Below are 23306 nucleotides of genomic sequence, written 5' to 3'. Positions count from 1 at the left end.
CGAAGCCACATTACTATTATGAATTCTCAAAAGTTAGACTACTTTAATTATTTTAAATATATTGATGCTGAAAATCTTGAAAAGTGTAAATCTCATTTAATATTAGGAATTCGTCTTTCCTTAGTAGTCCGCTGAAATGAAAATATGGAAGAAACATAGTATGTTCGGAATACCCTCAAAACTCATAACTTATGGATACTATTTTTTTCTAATCATCCTCTTCTATTATATCGACTTATTATATATCTGAATCCATCGCTCCGATAGCCTGACTCCTCCATGAAATTAAAGGACATTCAAGAAGAAGAGGCTCCGGCGTCTCCACTGTAAGATGGAAAAACGCCAGTATTCTATCGTGTAGATGGTACACATCACAAACAATTCTGCTTTACGGTGCTATGTGTGGTAGACAGGCGTACCGAAAGCCAATGGAAAGGGTTCAGCTGCGCTTTACATAACGGGTGCACCAAGAATCACCCCAAAGGCGGCTCTTCAACTAATAATAAATCTGCCATCTATAGATCTCTTTGCTGAAAACAAAAAGCGGGAAAAACGGCGAGACGACTTATAGCAGCAGGAAAATTTGTGCATAGAACATTCGGACATAGCTCGGTGAGTATTGGCAGCTTGGTAGACACCTACTATATGCCCCACTATTCAAATGGGAAAGAAGGAAATTTAGGAACATGGTCGGAATACTCGCGGATAACAGTTTGACGGCGGCACATGCCTACAAGATGGGACTGATAGATCGCTAAGACTCCAGGAAAGCATCTCTTGTGTGCTTATCAAGGCAACGCCTTCAGCATTTGGGGCTTCACGGTTACGATAAAGCATTATCTCATTAACTACATGACGGCACTCCATCGCAAATGACCAAAACTGGTTTATGTGTCATTCTCTGACCTACTAGACTAACCTAACCTCACCTATCATGCAGATCCTCCTAACCTTCAGTGACCAGTAAACACAGTTTGATTTTCGAAGTCCGAGTTTTCTTATTTTTCTTCATTGCTGAGCGCTTCTCCAAACTTCTGCCAAGTAAGGCTCCAGTCCTATCGATTGGTTACCAGATGGTCAGCCACCTCGCTGCTCTCTATGCCTTCATGTCCAGAAAGCTATACTATTACTTTTTACATATTATTAGGCCTACAACTTTGCTTCCGCCGTTTTCCAATAGATGTCTCTAGGGTCAAGCACTGGATAGTTTTATATTGATCTTGGACATTTGTGTCAACCCAACAAAATATTGTAGAGATCTGTTTGCATCCCAAACTTGTATAAAATGTTCGGTTGCACCCAAACTTAGCATTTCCTTACTTATTATTAAGTATAACATTTTTCTTATTTTTTTATTAAAATATTCGCACCCAAGCTACGTCACATCATTAAATAACATAATCTGCTTTCAGCGAAATTACCTAACCTTACTCAACATGTTTTACGCCTGAGTACCAAGCCAAAAAAAAAAAAAAAAAAAAAAAAAAACAATTCACAAACATTTATTGCAGCATAAACGCTTGTTGCATCTACTATTCACCCACTTTGGCTTTACGCTCTTTACAACTGCTTCGCAACACAAACAAATATAAGCAAAGATGCGCTCTTAATGTTTACTTTAAGAGCGCGCTCAATATATTGTGAGCTCTACGCTATAAACCCACTTTCGACGCCATTTCAAACGCCTATAAACGTAGGAAAGTAGTTCATTAATGTTGTCTGCAGCTGCTATTGAAAGCCGGAAGTGTTGACATTTCTTTCCGGCATCTAAACTTGTTTAGCAACATGGTATCAAACTAAATGGTATCAAATGTTACACTTTTATATAAACAGCGGAAGTTGGAGAGCAGTTGCTAGTTAACAGTGGAGGAGTTGCTCGGTTTGTGATGTTTACATGTTGATGCTGTTATGTTGCGGATGCAGTTGATAGTGTTATGTTGCTGAGGTAGAAGATACTGTTATTTAAGATTAAAATGTCTATGTATTTAAGATACTGTTATGTATGTATAGAAAATCTTCTATGTAAACTCTTTTGCATGCTGTTATGTGTACAGATTCGCGCTGTTAATTAGATAGATACATAGTTATGTACCCAGCAACATGTTGCCATCATATGTTAGTGATAAAAAAAATGCTGTACAAATGAATTTCTGTGCTATTCACTATATTTTACAGTGAAATATAAAGAAAATTAATATTTCTAAAGCGCTGCTATTACTTACTTACAACATTTTCTGTTACCGAACTCTGTTAGCCATGTTGCTGAGCAACATTTTTGATATTATTGTTGCTACGAAGGCTTGTCTAAGTGTTGTGTCGTCGTTTTTGTAGGAGAGTGTCACTTTACAGCTGATACATTCCGCAACATTGTTGAAAATAGTTGTAATGAGTTGTTGTTGTAATTATAGCATACTGAAAACTGTTGAATTCAATGCTGAGAGCAGTGAGTTGAGAAGTTACTACTTGTTGGTGAGTTCGAGAGTTGAAGCATGTTGTTGATTTTCTAATTTGTTGTTGTTCTTTTTGTATTAAGTTTCGGTATAGCTGCGAGCATATTAATGCAACAAAAGCGCAACATGAAATATTTCATCATTCAAAAATGCTATAAAAAAGGCATTAAAGGCGCTTCTTACTCACACTCTCTCTCCCTCTCTTTAATAATTAAGTTTTTGTTTTTTTTATTATTTTTTTTTTTTAGTTTACTCCTAAATTCTGACTCTTCATCCAACATTGAAGTTAACATCAACAACAATAAAAATTACCAAAAATGTTGCTCCATAAATTTTAATAATCTTTTCACTCTCTTCTTTGCACTTACATACATGCACACTCACATCACTCCAACGATTCAACAACGTTAGAGCCGGCTAGTTCGTCACTAATACCTTGCAAAATATACAGAAATCTTCATATTTTCGTCGTTCACTCAGCCACCAACATACGCTGCCGACTTCACTCGGCCTGTCTGCCTGGCTGTGCTTGCTCTGCATATACATAGTTGCTACTCACCAATGCTGCTTACTCCCCAATTCGTTGAATGAGCACACACGACCAGTGTGTTGTAGAAATTTTCAACTTCGTTCGTATATTGCATTGCACATTGTGTGAAGCTCACAGAGCCCCCAAGTATTGGAGTCATTCGGTTTGGTCGGTTCAGTTTCAGTTGGAGCGTGTTTACGAACGGTTCGTTTCGTTTGACGAAATCGCGTGTAGTGTGTCCCGTGTATTATTGTGTCGTGTAAACGCATTCGCAAGTGTCGTCGCAAACGTCGCTAATAGTAGTATACACCTCGTGTACGGTTCGTTCTCGTTTTTTGTCATATTGTAAAAGCGTACGAAATATATTGAATATATGTATGTAAGCGTTGCGTATATTGTGCAAATATTTGCAAGTCAATTTGAAAACAAAAGTGCGAATAAATAATTAAATTCATTTAATTTGTGTTTCAAGTGTGTTAAAGTGCAATATTAAGTGCGCGTTTTTTTCGCTAATACACCGCTGCCGAGCACCGAGCAGCAGCGTACCCTTGATCGGTGCAGCAGTCAAGCGGCCGTCAGCAGCCAACAGCTAGATTTGGTGACTTCGTGCGTCTTTTGAACGCTACACACACACGCACACACACAGTGTCGTCGTTGTACATTTCGTGACGGTCCAGCGGCGCAGCATTAGTACTGCTGTAAGCCAGTCGGTGAGTCAGTCTGCTAGTCAGCCAGCCGAGTATAGGAGTTGGCAAAATCATAAGCAAAAAAAAAAAAAACAATTTTTCGATTTCGTATCCGTTTATATATTGTTGTCGGCGGCGGCGGCATCGTCATTACGACACACATTTGAGCGCTGGTTGGTTTCGTTTGCGGCCGAAAATTGTTTCGTGCGTGTCGGTGCGTTTGTGTGTATGTATTACAGTTAGTTGAAGCTTATATGTTATTAAATATATTTTTTCTCAAATATTTCGACTGAATAATCGCTTAAGAAATATTTGCAAACGATTTGTTACTCGTCTTCAAGGCTGTTTGGGCAGATTTCATATATTAAAATTTTTTTTTTCGCTCAGTGTAGCATTTTGCAATCCATTTTGATATGTTTGTTTGTATATGAGTCCACTCAAGAAATACCAAAACCCGCATAAACTTTAAGTTTGTGTAATTTTCGCAAAACCAGAAATTAAGTAAGCCACAACCAGCAACAACAACTACACTATATATCCATATATAATACTAGCCACAAGAGTTTGCCACACTTAACGCCTACCGCTCAACTCCAAATAACTTTCGATTGAGTATATGTAGCTTTCGTGCAAAAAATTAGCAAACCATATAGCTAAATGAGAAAGGAGAAATAATAATTTAATAGTGCAAAGCAATAAAAATAAATTGCAAAAGCGCTGAAATTAATGCGAGCTTAAAGGAGATGGGTAAAAAATAAATAAAAAAATATATAAAAAAAAAAAATTATTTAAAAATAGATAAAAAAAAATGAAAAATAAAAAAAAATTAAAAAATAAAAATTAAAGAAAAAATAATAAAAAATGAATTTGGTATTTATACCAAATAAATAATGCCATAAATTAAATTGCGCTATGTATACTTTGCGGTTGCCATATAAATTTTATATTTATTTTTAATATTTTTTTTTATTATTTACCCATCATAGCTTCGTGCTAACGCAATAAACATAAGCAAATTGCGAAATATGTTTACAAAGCTATTAAAATTAATAGCCACAGAGATACTTACGTAAATATTTTTGATATCAAGAAATTGTACACATAAACCACCTACGAGTTAAGAGCGCATAATTCATTTATTTTCACTGCAAAAAAAAATAAATAAATAATTTGGAATTTATTAAAGAAAACATAAAAGCTTTATTTCCAATAGTTTACCAATTCGTTTTCTAATTTGCTCCATTTCTATATTACCATTTTTGCCAGCCACTGCAGGCACTGCAAGCATAGGTGTATACATACTTATGGCACACACTGTTTACATACAGAGGTGTGTGTATTTGCTTCGAGTGTTTTTGACTTTTGTGTGCTACGACGTCAATTTATGACTGTGGGTTAGGTCAGCAGTCAATAGGTTAGTTGGCGCTGAATTGGTTGTGTATTTATAACTGCACCTTTCACATTGGCACAAACAAGTAGATTTCGGTGCCGTACAGCTTCTTTCGAAGAGTGCTATGTACATATATATACAGATATTTACAGATTTACAGATTTGTTTTTCATTAAAGGAAACGTCTCCAAGCTCGTGATCAGGAGTGGGGTTTGTTTTGTGGTGTATTCAATTGTTGTTCGGTTTTTCATAGGAAATATTTACGAGATGCAGTGCTTCAAGTGTTCATGAGATTAATGATAGGCTTCTAATGAAGCAAAATTTACTAAGAAATTACAATAATTATCATGAAATAATATAAATAATAATTCCCAATAAAATAAGAAAAATTTTAATAATATTGAATCGAAATCAATTTCTAAGATAAAATCATTAATATTAATTAATAATACAAGGAAATTGCGAAAATTTGAGATTCATTCTATCCATTAATTTATCACTTCTAACAACATTTGTAAAATTAATTTAATACTGCTGTGACTATATAGAGAGTCAACAGTTTTTTATTCTAAAAAGCTTTACAAAATTTAATTGTAATCAATATTATTATTTCTTTAATTTATTATTGAACTACATTTTTGAATTGATTTTAAGTCGAAATATTTTATATCTTGATTTTATTTCCTTAAAAACCATTTGAATAATTATCTAGACATAATAATCCAGGTGTTTTCGAAAGTGAAAAATGTCGAATGCAATTTTTGAAACCACACCTACATGCATATATGGATTGTCTTAAATTACAATTAAACTACAATTTCAAAAATGGTTTTTACCCTTCCAAAGATAGTTTTCCGAATCATGAACAATAGCAGTTTATTTTGTACCCTACTTACTAAAATAGGTCTAGGTAATATAAGAGAATCGCATAAAAATCTAGAGTAAAAGCAGTTTTATTTATATACAGTTGAATTTCCATAACACGAATCACCATAACCCAGTACCCGAAACAGAATTTTTTTCGTTTCAGATTTTTCTGAAGTGAAGTACGACACTTCATTTTTATCTGAACACGAAAATGTAGTATTTTTTCGATTCATTATATTCAATATATAATTTTTCCGGCAAATTCGAAAAACCAGCATAGTTTGTAGATTTATAGAGTATTTAATTTTAATATTCAAAGTATTTATGAAAATATAGGCATACATTTTGCGTTACCATGTGGTGCTCGTGGGTGATTTCGTGATAATCCTCAAAAAAACTTCGAGTTAGGGAGACTTCCCAAGTTAATTTGTATGAAATTTTATTTCTCTTACCAATTCAAGGGTCCGCGCCATGTAGAACTTCGAGTTATAGAAGTTCGAGTTATGGAAGTTGAAATGTATTTCAACTTAGTGTGAGTATATAAGAGCAGATTCGACCATGAATTTGTCTTTCAGTGTATAATTGAATTAATATGAAGGAACCCTCAAGAAATTTCGGGAACTGCAGCTAACTTCACGTTATTATAAATTTTTTCTCAAAAAAAGAGATTCAATACTACTAAAAAATTAGAAAAAAATTTGTTGTTGGAGAATTCTCTCTCTTTGTGTTCATCTAAATATGCTGGCAATCAACAAGGTACCTGCTTATACTCTTATTATTTATAAACTTCATTCTTATTATTATTATTATTCTTCATTTTACGTAAAAAAACACGAAAAAAATGTAATTCGAAGAAGTAATTCTCTCTTGTGTGCAAAAATATAAAATTTAATTTGTGTTTAAATAAAAATCTTATCATCTGATTTGACTTCTCCTTAAATTTTTGAGGGTTTTCTAAGTGATATAGATAAAAAACTGCGACTGTATGTTTTTAATACAATCTTTCTGTAAAAAACCGCAATATAAATTACTTTAGTGTAAATCGCATCTAGAATATTTAAATATAAACATTTTCTTTGGATATTACTCATAATTGCCGATTAGGGCTCCAATTGCGGTTAACGATAATCACGATTATTTACAGAAAAAAATTTAACTGGAAAATATATGTAAGGTCATATGAGTCAAGTTGGATATGTTTTTACAAAAACTAGATGAAATATAAAAAAATATAAATTAAAAATATTTCACTACACTCATTTAACATAAAGACTGAAAGAGCTTTATGTGACATTTGGGTAAACAAATTTTGATAAAATATAAATTTCTTGAAAACATTCCAAAGACTTTTATAACCGCTGAAGATAAGAGAAATAAGTTAAATGTTTAAATTGCTCAAAATATGAAACTAGTTTCATAAAATAAAAATTTTAGTATTGCTTTGAAATTGATGCCATATTCTCTACTCACAATTTATTAATAATTTATAATATTTATTTATACCTTTTATTATCAAAAAGTGGCATTAAGTTGTCTAAAAAATAAAGCTTTATTATACTAAGGATTAATTTTCACTTCAAACTATTTGCTTTAAGCCTTTCAGTTGAGAGCTTTTATGACTTTTCTGAACTCTTCATGCATTTCTTAACGCTCGCTACATATATTAAGTTCTGGTTTCACTATCTGTATACATTTTTAATGTATCTGCCACATACAAACATAAATATATTTCTTATCTATAAATTTTCTTCGTTTTCAGTCACTTCTCGTCTGAAGTTGCAATGAGAAAGCGAAGATGTGAACATAAATATAAAATTTATATATATACAAGACATATAATAAATACATCCATATGTATGTACACTTGCACATAAAACCACTAGGTAATCTAGCAATGCGCTTCAACTGGTTAAGCTCGCTTCTTACATTTATAAATTCATGGCAGACATTTATTTATAAATCTACAATATATATAGTTGCATATCTAACTGACTGATGACTATGTGACAATCTGATAACTCTTGCCTCTATGCTTTGGCATCATTATTCTTTGCCAAAGCTGTTGTTGCTGCAGCTTCTGCATTGCCATGTTTGCCATTCAACATTATTTACTGGCATTTATTTATTATTTTTACGCGTTTTTTATTTATATTCTTTGCGCTTCGTGGAAACTGGTTTTTTATTCATAGTTTATTCATAATTTGTTTTTTTCTTCACACTTTCGATTTTGTGTTTTATTGTTCTATTTTTTTAGTGTTGCCACGCTTAATATTATTATTGTTGAGTGATTATCATACTAGTTTGTGTAATTTAAATATGAAATAAAATATTAAAATAGTTTTGATTTTTGAAAGTGGAATTAAAAATGAAGTGGATTATACCTAACGAGATTTTAGAAGAAACAACTTATTTATTATTATGTAGAATCTGTTCTTTTCGTGTCAAGTATTGTATTTACATATATTTAAAGTTAAAGTTGATGATTCCGAATAAATAAACACATTTCAATTTAGGCTTCTCAGAGTGACGGTTTTGAGTTGTTTTTTTTTTTTTTTAATTGGGGTAATCCTATGTAAAAACCCTTGTGGTTTCAGTGATGGGTTTAAATTGAATCTCTCTATAATTTGGGGATATTATAGAGAGATGAACTGTAAATTATAAAAAAAAAAAAATATTAATATATAAAATACCCAAAAATTGGCAACCCTGCTAACCCTTCATTTTCAATAATCTATTTTAAACATTGTCTATAATTTGGAGATATTATAGAGATATGAACCGAAAATTATAAAAAAAATATTAATATATTAAATACCACAAAATTGGCAACCCTGCTTACTCTTCATTTTCAACGATCTATTTTCTACATTGTCTATAATTGGGAGATATAATAGAGAGATGAAGCGTAAATAAAAAAAAATATGTTTGAAAATTGAAAAGTTATTTTATAAAATATGCCAAAATTGGCAACCCTGCTTACCCTTCATTTTCAACAATCTATTTTTTACACTGTCTTGGCATTTTTAACGCATCCAGCATTTATTTGTAGCTAATTTTACTGCTAATTACAGCTGTCTGCATTACATACATATTTCCCTCTCGACTTTCATTCTCGTACATACAGTCCGGTTTTTCTTTATTTTACAGCATTTTCTTACGCTTCTTCAGATTAATCTATACCTTCGTTATAAAGCGTCTCCTATGCATTGTTATTATTATTGTTGTATGGTAGTCATGGCTTTTGGCATTTACTTTACTTTACTTGATATCAACCAAATGCCAATGCTATTGCTACGATTCTCTTGTTGTTTTTGTCGGACTTGAAGTTTGCGCTTTTTGTTGTTGTTGTCTACTTTAATCATCAGCATTTTGCCAAGCCAGCAAGTGGCATAGCAACTCTTTTATGTTGCTCAGTTTTCGTTGTTTTTTACAAAAGTTATTCGCAGCTTCTTCGCCAGAGCCGCAGCTTTGATTTGAGGCGCTTGAAGCGTCATTATATACATTTATATATGTATCTGCTAAACCCCTTCACTAGTGCAGCATATTACGCTCGCTTGCCTATTGCCATCGATTGCGCGAGCATCGTTAACAACATAACCTCATACTACTCATCTATAAATAACTTCAACGCTCACTTTCAATTGCATGCCAGCGTCGCGCTGTACATCATCAACCGTGTTTGTTGTTGTTATTTTATTTTCTTATAACATTCATATTTATTTGTCTACATTCTTCGCTTTAAACGTTTGCTTACTCACCTACTTAGTTGTGTGCTTGTTTGCTTAGTTGTCTGTTTGAATTAAAATTGAAAATGGCACAAGTCGAGTTTGCTTAGTTTTAATTTATGGTAATAATATTTATATAAAAAATGTTATTTACACTCATTATCTGCATTTTAAATACATAATACATATTATAATACAATTTCCCGTTATTATCTACACGCATGTCGGTTGTAAACGCTTCGCATTCTTCTTCAATAAATTCCACTCTCTCGCTATATCTGTATGTGTTTGCCTAAGCATCGCGTGCGGGCCAGCAGCGACAACAGCGTCGTTGATAACTTTACGATCCCTTGTTTATAAATAATATACATGCGTCCCCCTTATTCTATATAGACTCACATATTTGTTGTATTTTGTTTTCAGTTTATTCAGTGATAAGTTTAACGCTGGAAACGCGTGTAAATTTCAGTTCGTGCTTAAGCAGTACATTTTCTAATCACAACTCTTTTCAGTGATTTATAAAGTATTTGAGAATTGCAATTTTTTTGAAATTCAACAATGATTAGTGCATCTTTCAAATGTCACGTACTTGTGCATAACTACTTTAGTTTATACTTTATCTCAAAAGCGTAGTGTTCAAGCCTGTGTACAGAATTCCAATTGATAACTCATAATGGTAGACTTTAGTTCTGAATCAATTTAGAAATATTAGTTAAATACCATTTAATTTTAAAGAATTTCATTATAAAAATTAAGTTATATTCTGGAGAAGTAACTGTTTCGAGATATATAGAAAATATAAAATTCCCAATTTCTCATATTTGCTAGATCTATAGCTTTTTCCAAAGCATTGTCGCTCTATCTTACATAACCTTATTGTGTTCACAGAAAGGATTTTCTGTTTTAGAAGTTAGGCTTAATTCTCATACAATTTCTGTCTCCTTCTCTCCTTATGCTACCATAAGTCAAATTGAATATGGGCAATCTGCATTACTCTCTTTCGAACCAGTGCTTCGAAGATGCTATTACTACATTTTAAGTTTTTAGTACTCCTAAGTTCTTAAAGATTTTCTGTTTGATTTTATAAAACAATATTGTGATGCTCCTCAAACTTTCATATCTCGGTTGCTCAAAGACTCCAGACATCAAGAGGTGGATAATACAATGTTTCCATCAGAGAGTAGTACCGTTATAGCTTGAACTATTACTTAAAATATTTACAAAAAAATATATTTTCAGTGTTTTCTTTCGCTGTTGGATTAAAATCAATATTCTATCAGAACTTGTATCAAGTTGCAAAATAATTAGGATTGTCTTATTTTATTTGATTGAAGAAAATACCAAGTCATGTTTAACAGTTGTGCTATAAAAAAAAAGATTGTAAAGATAAAAAAATTGAATTTTTGATCTGCAATCGATATAACTTCAAAAAGTTCGCAACCATAAAAAAATTCTTACAGAAGAGGTTATCCTAAATGAAACTTCAAAAAACTTCCTTCTGCGATGATATTTTGGATCGAAAAAATAATTCTTGAAATATGAGAAATAGAGATATTTGCGTCTCCTAACCATCTAATACTATGTAAGACTATACTGATTTTGAGCACTATTATGGTATTCTTACGTAAACCAGCTATAAGTTGATAAGCTGTTTGTAAAGTAACTTCGACAACTTTTCTATATGTGCTATCCTTCAGAGCAGACTTAGCAATTTCGAAAGATATTTGTACAAGAGGACTGATCGTTTAGTTAGAACAATTAAGAAACTTCTATGCGTCTTCTTACTATGCCAGCTATTCTGAGGATGTAGTGTCTGGATGAAATGGTATCAGCTGATTTGTATTTTTTTCTATGAATGTAATCCTAATAGCGTTTTTAGGCAGGAGCTAATTGATCAATTACTGGTATCTGCTCAATTAAAACGTTTATTAAGATCGATTTACCATACAAAATAAAATCTATATTTAGAATTAATAGAATTTTAATCGACTTGAAAATGGAGTGCAACTCTGCGGGAAAAACGTACTATACGTTCTTTGTCCGCGATTAGCTGGATTTTTTTATAAAAAAAGCTACGGTAGATGTCGCTGCTAAAAATAATAATCAGCTGATGAAATTTTCCAACTTCTTATGAAAAGCAAAAACAAAAATGAATAACAGCTGATCGTTAATCGAGTAGCCGGCAGAATAAAAGTCAAAAAGAGGTTTTTCAATAAAAATTTTAATTGATCAATTAATTTGGCTGCCCAAAAATTATATTAAATAGCTAAGATCGACTAAATCAAAACCATTATATCTGCCCTTGACCAGATCAACAAAATTACTAATTTTGTGTAGTAAATTGCTGTACTGCACGCAAATTCAATTGCTCTAATTATTTTCACGCGTGCGGCGTAATTAAATTTGTTTACCCCGTTTTAAAATTAAAAAGAATATATATTCAAATTTAAAATAGAAATTACAAAACAAGCCAAAGCTCAATGAGAAACCAGCTTTATCGCGAGCATCATTGAACTACTGAGCGTTCTGTAAGCTGTGTGTGGTTTTAACTACTTAAGTTCATATGATGTGCGCTGATAGTACTATAGAATATATATAATGTATATCGCTTATTAGAATTTCATTGAATTCTTGCTAGTATTTCACAAAATTCTATATACTTAAATATATTTATATATACACCACAGTTTGTATGTACTGTCTATTTGTTGTGCGCTGCCGGCTGATTGTACGCTTGAACTCATACGCGAGTTGTTATCTCATCTGTACTTCGCTGTGTTGTTTTTATTATTATTATTATTGCGGTTGCAAAAAATACCAAAGTAAAAAACACTTTGCTTGTGTTCATTGTAATTCAGTTTTTTATTATTTTTTTTTTAACAATTCAAGACTTTTTTTGAAAGTATTTGTGCAATTGTAAGAGTGTGTGTGTGTGCGTGTGTGCAATCGAACCCTTATAGTTATTGCGGTAAACCACTTTTTTATAGACGTGATGTGCTATTTTTTTAACAATATTGCCATTTGTTTATTTATTATTTTATTTGCTCTTTATTTTTATTGTTTTTCATTACAAACCCGTGCGGCGCATGCATTCGCCACTTTGTTCTCTGTTGTATTTGTTTTTTGGGCACATTTTTGCCATATTTATTCTTGGCAAAGAAATGCCCATATTTATTTTACCTCGGTTGCGCTTTATTTCTTTTTTGTTTTTATTGTCAATTTGTTTTGTTTGTTTTTTTTATTCGAATATTTTCATCAATATTTTTATGTAAAAATTTGTATGCGTGCCTCGCATTCATTAATCATTTAATTAATCATTATCATCATTATATCGTATTATTTTGGCCGTCATCTGCGCGGGAGCGCCTTTTTTCTTTTCCTTTATCGTCCAGCTGCTTTTGTTCCCAAAAAGTTTTTTTTTCATACTCCCGCTCCCTCTCTTGTCGCAAATTGTTTAAAATGCGGTGGCTATCTTTGAGTATGTTTTGTTGTTGTTGTTCCGCGCTTTGTTTACTTTTGTTTACCTCTGTACTCTGTTTAGTCATACGCCCGGGGACTTTTATGAAGTACATTTCCCGCTCTATATGTTTGTATGTATGTAAATGTATTCCTTTGGGCCTTTTTTGTTCCGTCAAATTTCCATTGAATTCTGTCAGCCGTGCCGTTCTGGTGCTTCCCTCTTAATTATCAGCAGAAATTTAAGTAAACTTTGTGCTTCGAAATCGTTGAAGTCAAGGTTACAGGGAAAAAATGGAAAAAGGAAAAAAATTTGCTTTTATAGACATCAATACTATATATTTATATACATATATATATATATATATATATCCGTAAAATCGATAAAATAAATTAGCTAAAAACCAAAGGTAACTTTTCAATAAAAGATAATAATGACTTGCCTCTTTGTGCTGTCTACCTGTCAATCATGCTTTGAAAAAACTTTGCTTTTACATTTTTTTTGGGTAGCAAAAGAATTTAAAATGAAAAAAAAAATTGAGGTTATGTACGTATATTTATGTATAAATATTTTGTCTTTCAATTTAAATTAATTAGCTTGGCTTTCAAGTAAATACTCATATACTCATATATAATTGAAATTTATAGAGCATTTTTTTTTTTAATTTTTTAGTACAAACTTATTTATAAGTATAAGAAAATATATATATTTTTATATTTAATAATTATTATTTTTATTATTATTATTTATTTTCAACCCAAATCCAACTTTAAGTTCACTCATTTGCAAAAAAAAAACCCAACTTGTGGTCACTTGATTGCACAATATTTCTTTGTTACTCAGCAATCTAGTCGTCTCAGCTCAAAATCTTTAGCTCGTAAATACTCATACATATGGTAATTCGTACTGGTTGTTGTGGTTTTTGTTGCTATTGTTGCGGTTGAAGTTCAACGCAACTTATTTTTATTAATAACTCTGCGGTACATTGCATGAGTGCAACGTCTTAGTCAAGAAGTTGGTCAAGTTCGTCCAGTTGAATTCTAACTGGTTTTTGTTTTAAATTTCATTGCTTACATTATAGAATTAGTTAAACGACATACTTACAAATGTGTATGTTGCTTAAAGGTGTGCTTGACTTAGTTTTACTTCAGTAAACTGTTTTTGGTTTCTGTGTCTTGCAACAAAACCACAAAAAGTGTCTTTTTCTTTAGTTTAAGCTTTAATCAATTAACGTATTTAGACTCTAGTATTAAACAATTACGAATTCTTATAAATAATTAGGGGTGTTAGTGTCCAATTGTTGATATATAAATTTTGACATTTATATGTATTCTGAATACGTTATATTCTGCATACTGGCAGCTTTAGGGTTTTTCTCAGTTTGGAGATTTATTATTATTTATTATAACTACATTTTTTATTGCTACCGACTCACAAAAGAGCACTTGGTTATTCAGTTTACATACTTTTTTGGTACGCATGGGAACCAAATTTGTCTGAGACGAACGAGATTAGCCAATAATCGACTTAAGTTGTATGCTCTCTTTCATCTATATATAATATGAATGTATATGAGTTCTAATATATCCTTGAAAAAGTTCATTCAACCATTCTCTTAGCAGTCATATTTTGATATTTATATCAAATATTTTATTTCTATTTTATTTACCAAATTTGTAAACAGTTTAATTATCATAAAAATATCAAATCAAAACTGCCAGATCATTGAGTAAAACCAGTTTTGAAAGAAAGTCGAAATTCTGATTTCTTTTATAGAATCTCCATTATTGCGGTACCTACTATATTAAATTGCTTCCAGTCAACCTGCTTTTTATATATCAATCTATATATTTTTTTGTTTCATTTATTTCTTAATTGTGCCTTAATTAATATTATTTATACCTGCATTACTGCTTTTAATTTCAAAGTATTATCATTAATTACTTTTCAATTTGCATATGAATGCCCACCAGTTGGCGTTGGATTCACCTTTTCTGCTTCTACTAATCAATATTATGCTAAATAAGTATTTTTTTTGTGCTCCAACTTAATTACTGGCTTAATGTTTGGCGCAATTAACGCTTTAATGATGTGCTGTTAGCTACGAAAATATATTTAGCGGAGTTATAATATCTACAGTGCTTTAGAAAAGTAAAGGTACAGGAGGGAATATTATTTTATTATATTTGAATTTTTGATTTGATTCTGCACTGAGTTCTTACTACTGTTCTTACTTCTTGATCAATTTACCGGACCTTGCTCGATTAAACCGCTGATTTAGATCGATTTACCATACAAATTAATATTAAAATTTTCTGTATTAATTTTTAATTGAATACAAATCGAGTTGAACACGTGAAATGGATAATGGTACTCTCTACACTGCGGATTGTTGTACATGCTGTAAATTTGGTTCTGGTTATTGATAAAATAGCAATCAGCTGATCGACTTTATGAACAGCAAAAACAAAAATGTATGTCGGATCGTTAATCGAGTAGCTGGCTGTGCGAAAGGCCAAAATTGGTTTCTCAATTATAATCTTAATGTATTCAATTAATTTGGCTGTGCGAAAAGGTTATAACTATGTTCTCGTGTTATTTACATGACAAAATAATCACAAAATGACTACGGCGAGTTCAATAAGAGATTAGTAATGAGAAATGAGTATCCCATCAAAGTGGTGAGAATATTCTCACATCGTTGAATTTTAACCGACTATTTGGTTTATGCCAATTGTTTGTTCGATTCGGCACTCTTCTAATGCTGGCAAATCGAGAATTGTAACGCATAACTATAAGGAATGTGCTTTTTAGTTAGAGATTTAGCTTCTGGAGATTGATTTCTTTCCAAATAATAGGTTATTATTGTTCACACTCTGATTTTTGCTCTGGAAATTAAATGGTATTAATGTCATATTTAATATAATATTTAGAATGTTTTCTGTTTCGTAACTTAATTATATATCAATATATAAAATTATTTAAAATTTCAATATAATTGTTTTTGGAGTCACAATGTTGAATTATTTAAGTCTGAAGAGAAATATACTTCTTTCTGAATTTTCTAAAAATAAAAGTAAGTTACAGTAATTTCGTGTCTCCAGACAACTGTGCTTATATATAAATTTATGTAAATATATTCCCCGCCTTTATTAACACCACGCCTCACTGATTATTCAAATAAATTTAACCGAAACCGGTTTATATTAATATAACATTTATATATAAAGACCGTAGCTGATAAATCAAATTAGTATAAAATAAAATTGAATTTATTTGCTTGCATTTCTGCTCAAAAATACAATTTCAGATTATCATTATTTGCAGCACTCAACACCAAGAAAAAATCCCGAAACATTTTCCACTTTCTTTCCTTTCACTTCCCGCTTCAATGTGGGTCTTCGACGCATTGCCTATTGATTTGCCTGCCCACGACACACACACACACACACACACAAAAGCAAAGTTGTTTGCCCTTAGCGCAGATTTATTGCGACACTTTGCACAAATTTGATTAACATTCGAAGCGTTTCCCCTAAATTTCACAGCGAAATTGCCATTTAACTGAGTCAGTAAACAAATGTCAATGAGGTTGCAACAGTGTTGCCGGCAGCGGCAGCGGCATTAGCACAAACAAGCATATACTTCTATATAAATATATATATGTATGTATATATGAAATTTCTATGTGCCACTTTTAGTGTGTGTTTATCGCTGAGTTGTTGTGTGTGTGTGTGTCTGTATGTTCGTTGTAATCAGCAATCGATGTGCATTTATTTTGTTGACTATCAGCACTTTTTGCTCTCCACCATTATTATGGTTGCCCATTTCGTCACACGCAGACATCCGCAACTGTCTATATACATATAATATATAATATATAACCAATACATATTATATATGTACTTCTTTCACTTTCGTTTGCTTCGAGAAATTCATTGGCGCGCTCTCGTTGTTATGCCGTCATTTTTGTTTGCTCTTGTTTGTTGTGTGATTTGGCGTAAATGTTTGCCGCCTTTTATTGCCATCAGCGTCTGTTGCCAATAATCATTGCTAATTTTTATGCAATCAAGGACTATAATCAAATCATTTCGTTATGCATACATTTATGGTTTATTTTATATAAATCGGATTTTGAGTACAGTTTTTTTCGCATGCTACATTAGTTTTGTTGTTATTCCTATTATAACTTTCATTAGCTGAGATTTTTATTGCGGTTTTTGGCAAAAAATATTGATATGACTCAATATTGAGCTGGAGTTTAGATAATTGAGTTGAGTTTTAGTGGTCGAGGTTTTTCGAATTTATATAATTTTATATGCATATGATTTCGAAAATTAATTAATTTATTTTAATTTTTTTTTTAATTTTTTTTTTCCTTTTTTTTAATTTTTTTTTTTTTTAATTCAAAAAATTTTATTTCATAAATAAAATTTGATTATTTTCTAATTTTATTTGTTTTTTGTATTTAAATATTTTTTATCAATATTTTTTCTCTTCTCTTGAATATTTCACCGTTTTTCACTTCATAAACCAATATTTTCTCCAATTAACACATACTCACATATTTCTACAATCACCCTTCAATATACACAAAGTATATGCAAATCGATCCCCTCAAATGCATAATCAAGGTTTTATTTCGTCTCGCTCGATTAACCTGTCACGCAGTTATTTACGACAATTCCGTTTTCATTTTCGTTACTATTTCAAACACATTGTATGCCTTGTAGTCACGGTTCGCCAAACACGATTTATTTCGATTAAAATTTTCGTGTGTCAACTTTCTTACGATTTCGTTTCATTTTGATAAATTTCACATCTTGTCACGTGTTTTGAAAGTACACACCGCGTACTTTTACTTGTAGATAAGTGATTGAAAGTACGAAATAACGGTTAATTATTATGTTTCGCCTGTTCTCACAATAGATGACTTGAAAAGAAATTGAGATATCTCCCGCATTTTTTGAGTGACTCTGAGGGATTTGATATAGTCTGTGAGTGAAATCGAAACGATTATGCGGCAACTCTGCAATATAAGTCACATTATGACCTTAGAAATCTATAGATAATGTAATAATATATATAAACCTCTATTCGTCAGCCTGAAGAACTCCTGAAAATAAGTCACAAATTGATTCTTAAATATCTATACTTGTATGAACTTCCAGCATCTGAAAACTCCATTAATGGATGCTGTAATGCTTGCTTTTATGACGTCTATTCTTTCGTTGTAAAACTCACATTTCTGAATAATGATCTAAAGCCTGCTAATTGCCGTGATTTTCAAATTTCACAGTCGCTAATTTCTTAACAAATGATAGTAGAAATACTCATCTTCCACTGACACGTTATTTACACACTGATACATATTACAAAAAAAGTACCTTTTATTTTATACAAAAACTAACATTATAAATTTAAGTTAGAAATAATGCTTACTCAGTCATTAGCAAGTATAAACTAAAGTGAGTGTGAGGTAAATATACAAACATTTCAAGTACGGTATGTGTAAATAAATAAATGACAAGACTTTGCACCAAAATGAGTCATAAATGTATCGCAAAGTGCAAATATAAATATGGTTTTTATCTACGAGGTTTTTTTAAAACAAAGCGACTACTTTGTAATCATTTTGACAACGAAATTACTTAATCTGCTGACAATATTTGTTTTGTTTAGGAATTTCAGATAAAGATTTTAAAACACTTGTTTAATATAGTCTATTAGAAAAATCCCGATATTACTACATAGAACGCAACGGTATCTAAAATTTTTAAATGATATCAATAATATTCACCTTTAAGATTGCTTTTAGAGTGAGAGGTTAGCAAATTTAGGATAGATGAAGAGAGCGATTCGCAGGTTGATTTTCCAACCAAATTACTTCGTTTAGATGAGTCATCTTAAAATTAAATTAATTCTGTATTTGTCCGATAATGTCAAGACATAAGCTGAAAAAAATTCAGAAGCCACTAAGACCCATGTAGTCTGTAGTGACTGTCGGCACTTATCTAAAATAAATTCTTCATTAAATTCTTGTTTGGTATTTGTATAGTTCTATCACTATCCATACTATTATAGTCGAAAAGAATCTTTTCCGATCTTATCTCCATGATATGCCCAATATGTCATTACTACATTTCCCATTAAGTCTGGATCATATTTGGAAACATACAAAATAACCTTTGAAACCGCCCCAAAACTGTTCATTCAGTAGATTATTGACAGAATTTTTCATACTTTAGGAGAACTATGGTACTAGTACATGATATAGTAGAGTCTAGACAAATTAAAATTTGCTCTAAAAAATCATTATACATAATTACAGTAAATGGGAAAATCGATTTGGACCAAACTAATTTTTTCGAGTGATCAAGAAATAAGTTAGTTTTTTCGTTTTCAAAGTTGACCTCCGAAATTTAGAATATATTTTGCGAATTTCGAATGTAGTTTTCTAATTTCGAATATAATTTTCGAATTTCGAATATGTTTTTCGAATTTCGAATATATTTTTCGAAATTGAGCTTACTGGAAATCATTATTAATTATAGTCCGTATGATGCTAAAAAAATAAATATATGCTTCCTCATATTTCAATGATCTAAAGCACTTCTCGGTCAAGCTTATGCGACATCGGGGACAAAGTCTTCGATCTTCGAAAAAAAAAATTGTTTTTCAACAAATATGTACATCAATTTTATTTAAAATACAAATTTTCCTAATCATTTCAAAGAGAACTTTCTTAAATTATTAAAAGGAAATAATCATTAAAGAAAAATATTCGAACTCTCAGTAAATTCAATTTAAATCGAAAAGCAATATTATATATTATAACTTGAGCATAAACTGCATTTATTAATATTTTAGTTGTTTTCAAAGTTTCTACCGTTGATGTTGTTGTTTGTGTAAATGTTGCTTTTATAAGCTTACCAGAAACAACTTTAACTGCACTCCTTTACTTTTATGAAATCCATTAAAGTAAAACATAAATTCATGGCATAAGCGCTGCACGGTAACTGGCCAAATATGGTTTCAATAATTTTAAAGATCTTCGAGAAATGCAAAACTTTCAATTCGAAATTAAATTCATAAAGCAAGCAAGAAGGAAGAGAGTGAACACAAGGCGCACATATTGATGAAGAATTCAAGTATTTAAATGCGCAAATATTTGTAGTTCTGGGTGGTTGAAGCTTATGTGTTTGTGTATCGATGTTTGTGTTTGTGCTAACTGCACTGCACTGACCAGGCATTAAGAGAAAATTTGGGAAATTTGTTTAGCTCCAAGCTTAAAGTTTAAAGTGGTGAAGATTTTCAATGCAAACGTCCAACTTTTAACATAAAATTCTTGGACTAAAGCACTGAAAAGAAATTCCAATTACAAAAGTTTTTAGTTTAACGGTCAAAAATAACAATAACAACAACAGACAATTTGGCATAAGTGCTACAAGGCACAAAGCAGCACACAAACACATACACAGTTATACGAAAATAGTGGAGTGTGATGTATGGCTATAAGTGTTTAAAGTATGAAAGAGAGAGTGCGATAAAGAGAGAGGTATTGAAAGCAAGCGAGAGGCAAAGATTTTGTTGCAAAAATGCTTCAAAAATTAAAAAAATGGAAAATAAGTAGCTGTAAATAGCGAAAAACTATGCTTGACGACAGCAACAACAACAACAATAATAACACGACAATAATCACACAAGCAAAGCCAGCAGCGCCGCTGAAATGGGGAACTACAAGTAGCTGGCAACAACAGCAACAACAAATGCTGTAACAAAGACAATGGCAAATGCAGCGCGTGTTGTAATAATGCCTGTAGACGACAATCACGACAATAGCAGCAATAACAAGAAGAGCAACAACAACAACACACAATGTGAACAACAATAATAATAATAATAGCAGCAACAACAACAGCGTGACTGCCGTTGATGACGACAACAGCACTGCTGATAGCTGCAACAGACATTGGCGACAGCGCCACAACAAACAATAAGTAGCAGTTGCAGCAAGCATGCAACAACAACAACAATAACAAATACAAAGACAACAACATTTAATATTAACAGCTAACAGTGTGTTTGGCAAGAATTATATATCTCGTTTGGCTTGTTGATGTTGCTGCAGCACGACAAAGACGTTGCAATAGCAACAACTTGCAAGCTTTGTCCATGCAAACGTGAAGCAAACAGTTTAGCTATATGCACTTAGTTATATATATATTGGGTACATAAATTTATTTTATATATTTGTATGCAGCCAACTTGCTTTGCTCTCCTTAGCATTTGCTGCCATTGTTGCCACATTAACACACAAAACTGTGAAATTGTGGCAGCCGCATTAAGTGTTGCTGTTACTGTTGGCTGCTGTGCTTTTCTTGCTGCCACTGCTGTTTGGCAACAGCAGCAACAACAACAACAAAAACTTGATTACTGGAAGACAATGGTTGTTGAGTTTGGCTTTTTGGTGTTTCTACCGCCGCTGCTGAGTTCCTCTGCTAGCTATGTACTGCTATGTATTGCTCTAAATTACCTTTCAATTTCGATTTTATTTCGTTGTTGCAACAAAAAGCTGCTGTACAACAACAATGTAGATTTATTAGCACCACAGTGAGATTAGTGGAGAAGCAGTTGGGGGGAAAGTGCATTTGTATTCGAGCGTGTATTGTTGTGCTATTTGATTATTTATGTGTAGCTGATTTAATATTGTGCTTTTTTGAAACATCAGCCTAAAAGTAGGCAACGATTTCTAATATGGTAAGAGTGTTGCCTACATTTAGGCGCAAATTTCAATTATTGGTGAGAGTTAAACTCTAAACGAAGTCATATCAGATAAAAATATATAACATTTGAGACAGTGGTGGTGATTTATGGCGATTTTATATAAAATTTTCATCAATATTTTGAAGAATTTTTAATCAGGTATAAATTGAAGAAAAAAATCTTTTGAAAAGTTAATTATTTCCAGCAGAGCCCTTACTCTAAGCATATGTATAACCTAACTGACCAATTAATGTGACTCCAACGACAGTCGGACACAAAACAAAGCTTAAAACCAAACATTTCGAACCCAAACTGGTTTGCTGCTACTATTGTTCCCCTATTTCTTTAGCTATGCTCAGAAACGTGCATAACTATGTACAATCGATACTCCACACTTGTCATACATACTCCCCTCATTATTTTGCCACATTAGCCTCAGGTCTCTTTTAATAGTTAACTGCTATCTTTTCACTTTTTCCAGCGAAAACGAGCGACAACATTGTTTGGGCACAAACATGTTACAAAAACACGCTATAAACATTAAAAAATATCTAATAAGTCAAATGCCGAAAATAACATGAGTCAAAAAGGTCTTTAGTTTGCTGGCTCTTTAAAACGCTGCAGAGCGATATCAGCAGCAAGCACAGCAGCGTCAAACAAATTTCAATTCTTCGTTTTTTGCAAAAAAAAATCCCAAAATTAACTAAAGAAAAATCGAAGTCTACTTTCCTCCGCAATGTGTTTGTTAAGTCATCCGTTAACGAAATTTATGTAATACGAACACAAGTCCTCTCTTTACATACAGACATCGTATTATATAATCATTGTGAATATTTGTTCGATTTCGTTTTCTTTTTCGATGTTTGGCGTTTACTGGCGAAGTTGTGCGATAATTGAAGCATAAAATTGAAAAGTGTACAAAAAGTGAGAGTGCGCGAATTGTTAGGTTCCAGTTGTGAATAGGGAGTCGCTTTTAGTGGCGAGTTTTAATTTATTTCAATTTTCGTTTTCTTTTCTTTTCTTTATTTTTTTTTTTTTACTCACAGTTGGCTCTTATTTAATGTAATTAGAAAATGTCATGATGATTTAATTGGAACTCAAGCAAAATTTGTATCCAACTAAAAATACACGACTACTACTTTCTAATGCATTTGACGCTCCTTGAATATTTTTCACATACAAATTCTTGTGAGCACTTCACCATCGACAACTCAACGGCACATTTTAAAGTGATTTTTCTCCGAATTTCGTTTCGAAAAACGAATCTCGCGAATAAAGCAAGGCAATAAAAAATAATATTAAAGCAATCAATTATATAATCAGTCTAGACTTTGATGTCTGCGCTTGATTTGCGGTAGGCTGGCAATATCTTATTTGAAAAGGTTAATTTGCCAAAGGTAAAAATACAATAAAAGGCAATAACAATTTAAGTAGAT

General features: G+C 31.8%; 1 protein-coding gene across 3 annotated transcripts in view; it reads left to right on the top strand.

Annotated features, from left to right (window-relative positions):
* The window catches only part of LOC105209953 (furin-like protease 2), a 297953-nt gene that overhangs the window by 12887 nt on the left and 261760 nt on the right, over window positions 1-23306 (top strand). The window contains exon 1 of one of the 3 annotated variants that reach the window (XM_029038848.2): window positions 3134-3689. The exons of 1 other annotated variant lie outside the window; for it this stretch is intronic. The gene's annotated coding sequence lies outside the window, so the exon portion shown is untranslated. Of the gene's footprint in view, window positions 1-3133; window positions 3892-23306 lie in introns of those variants that run through there. One more of the 3 variants, XM_054230790.1, reaches the window with a different exon arrangement.

The sequence above is a fragment of the Zeugodacus cucurbitae genome, chromosome 5 (genome assembly GCF_028554725.1).
Source record: "Zeugodacus cucurbitae isolate PBARC_wt_2022May chromosome 5, idZeuCucr1.2, whole genome shotgun sequence".
Taxonomy (NCBI): Eukaryota; Metazoa; Arthropoda; class Insecta; order Diptera; family Tephritidae; genus Zeugodacus; species Zeugodacus cucurbitae.
Note: the sequence above shows the minus strand (reverse complement) of the source record. Positions and strands in the feature narration are given on the sequence as shown.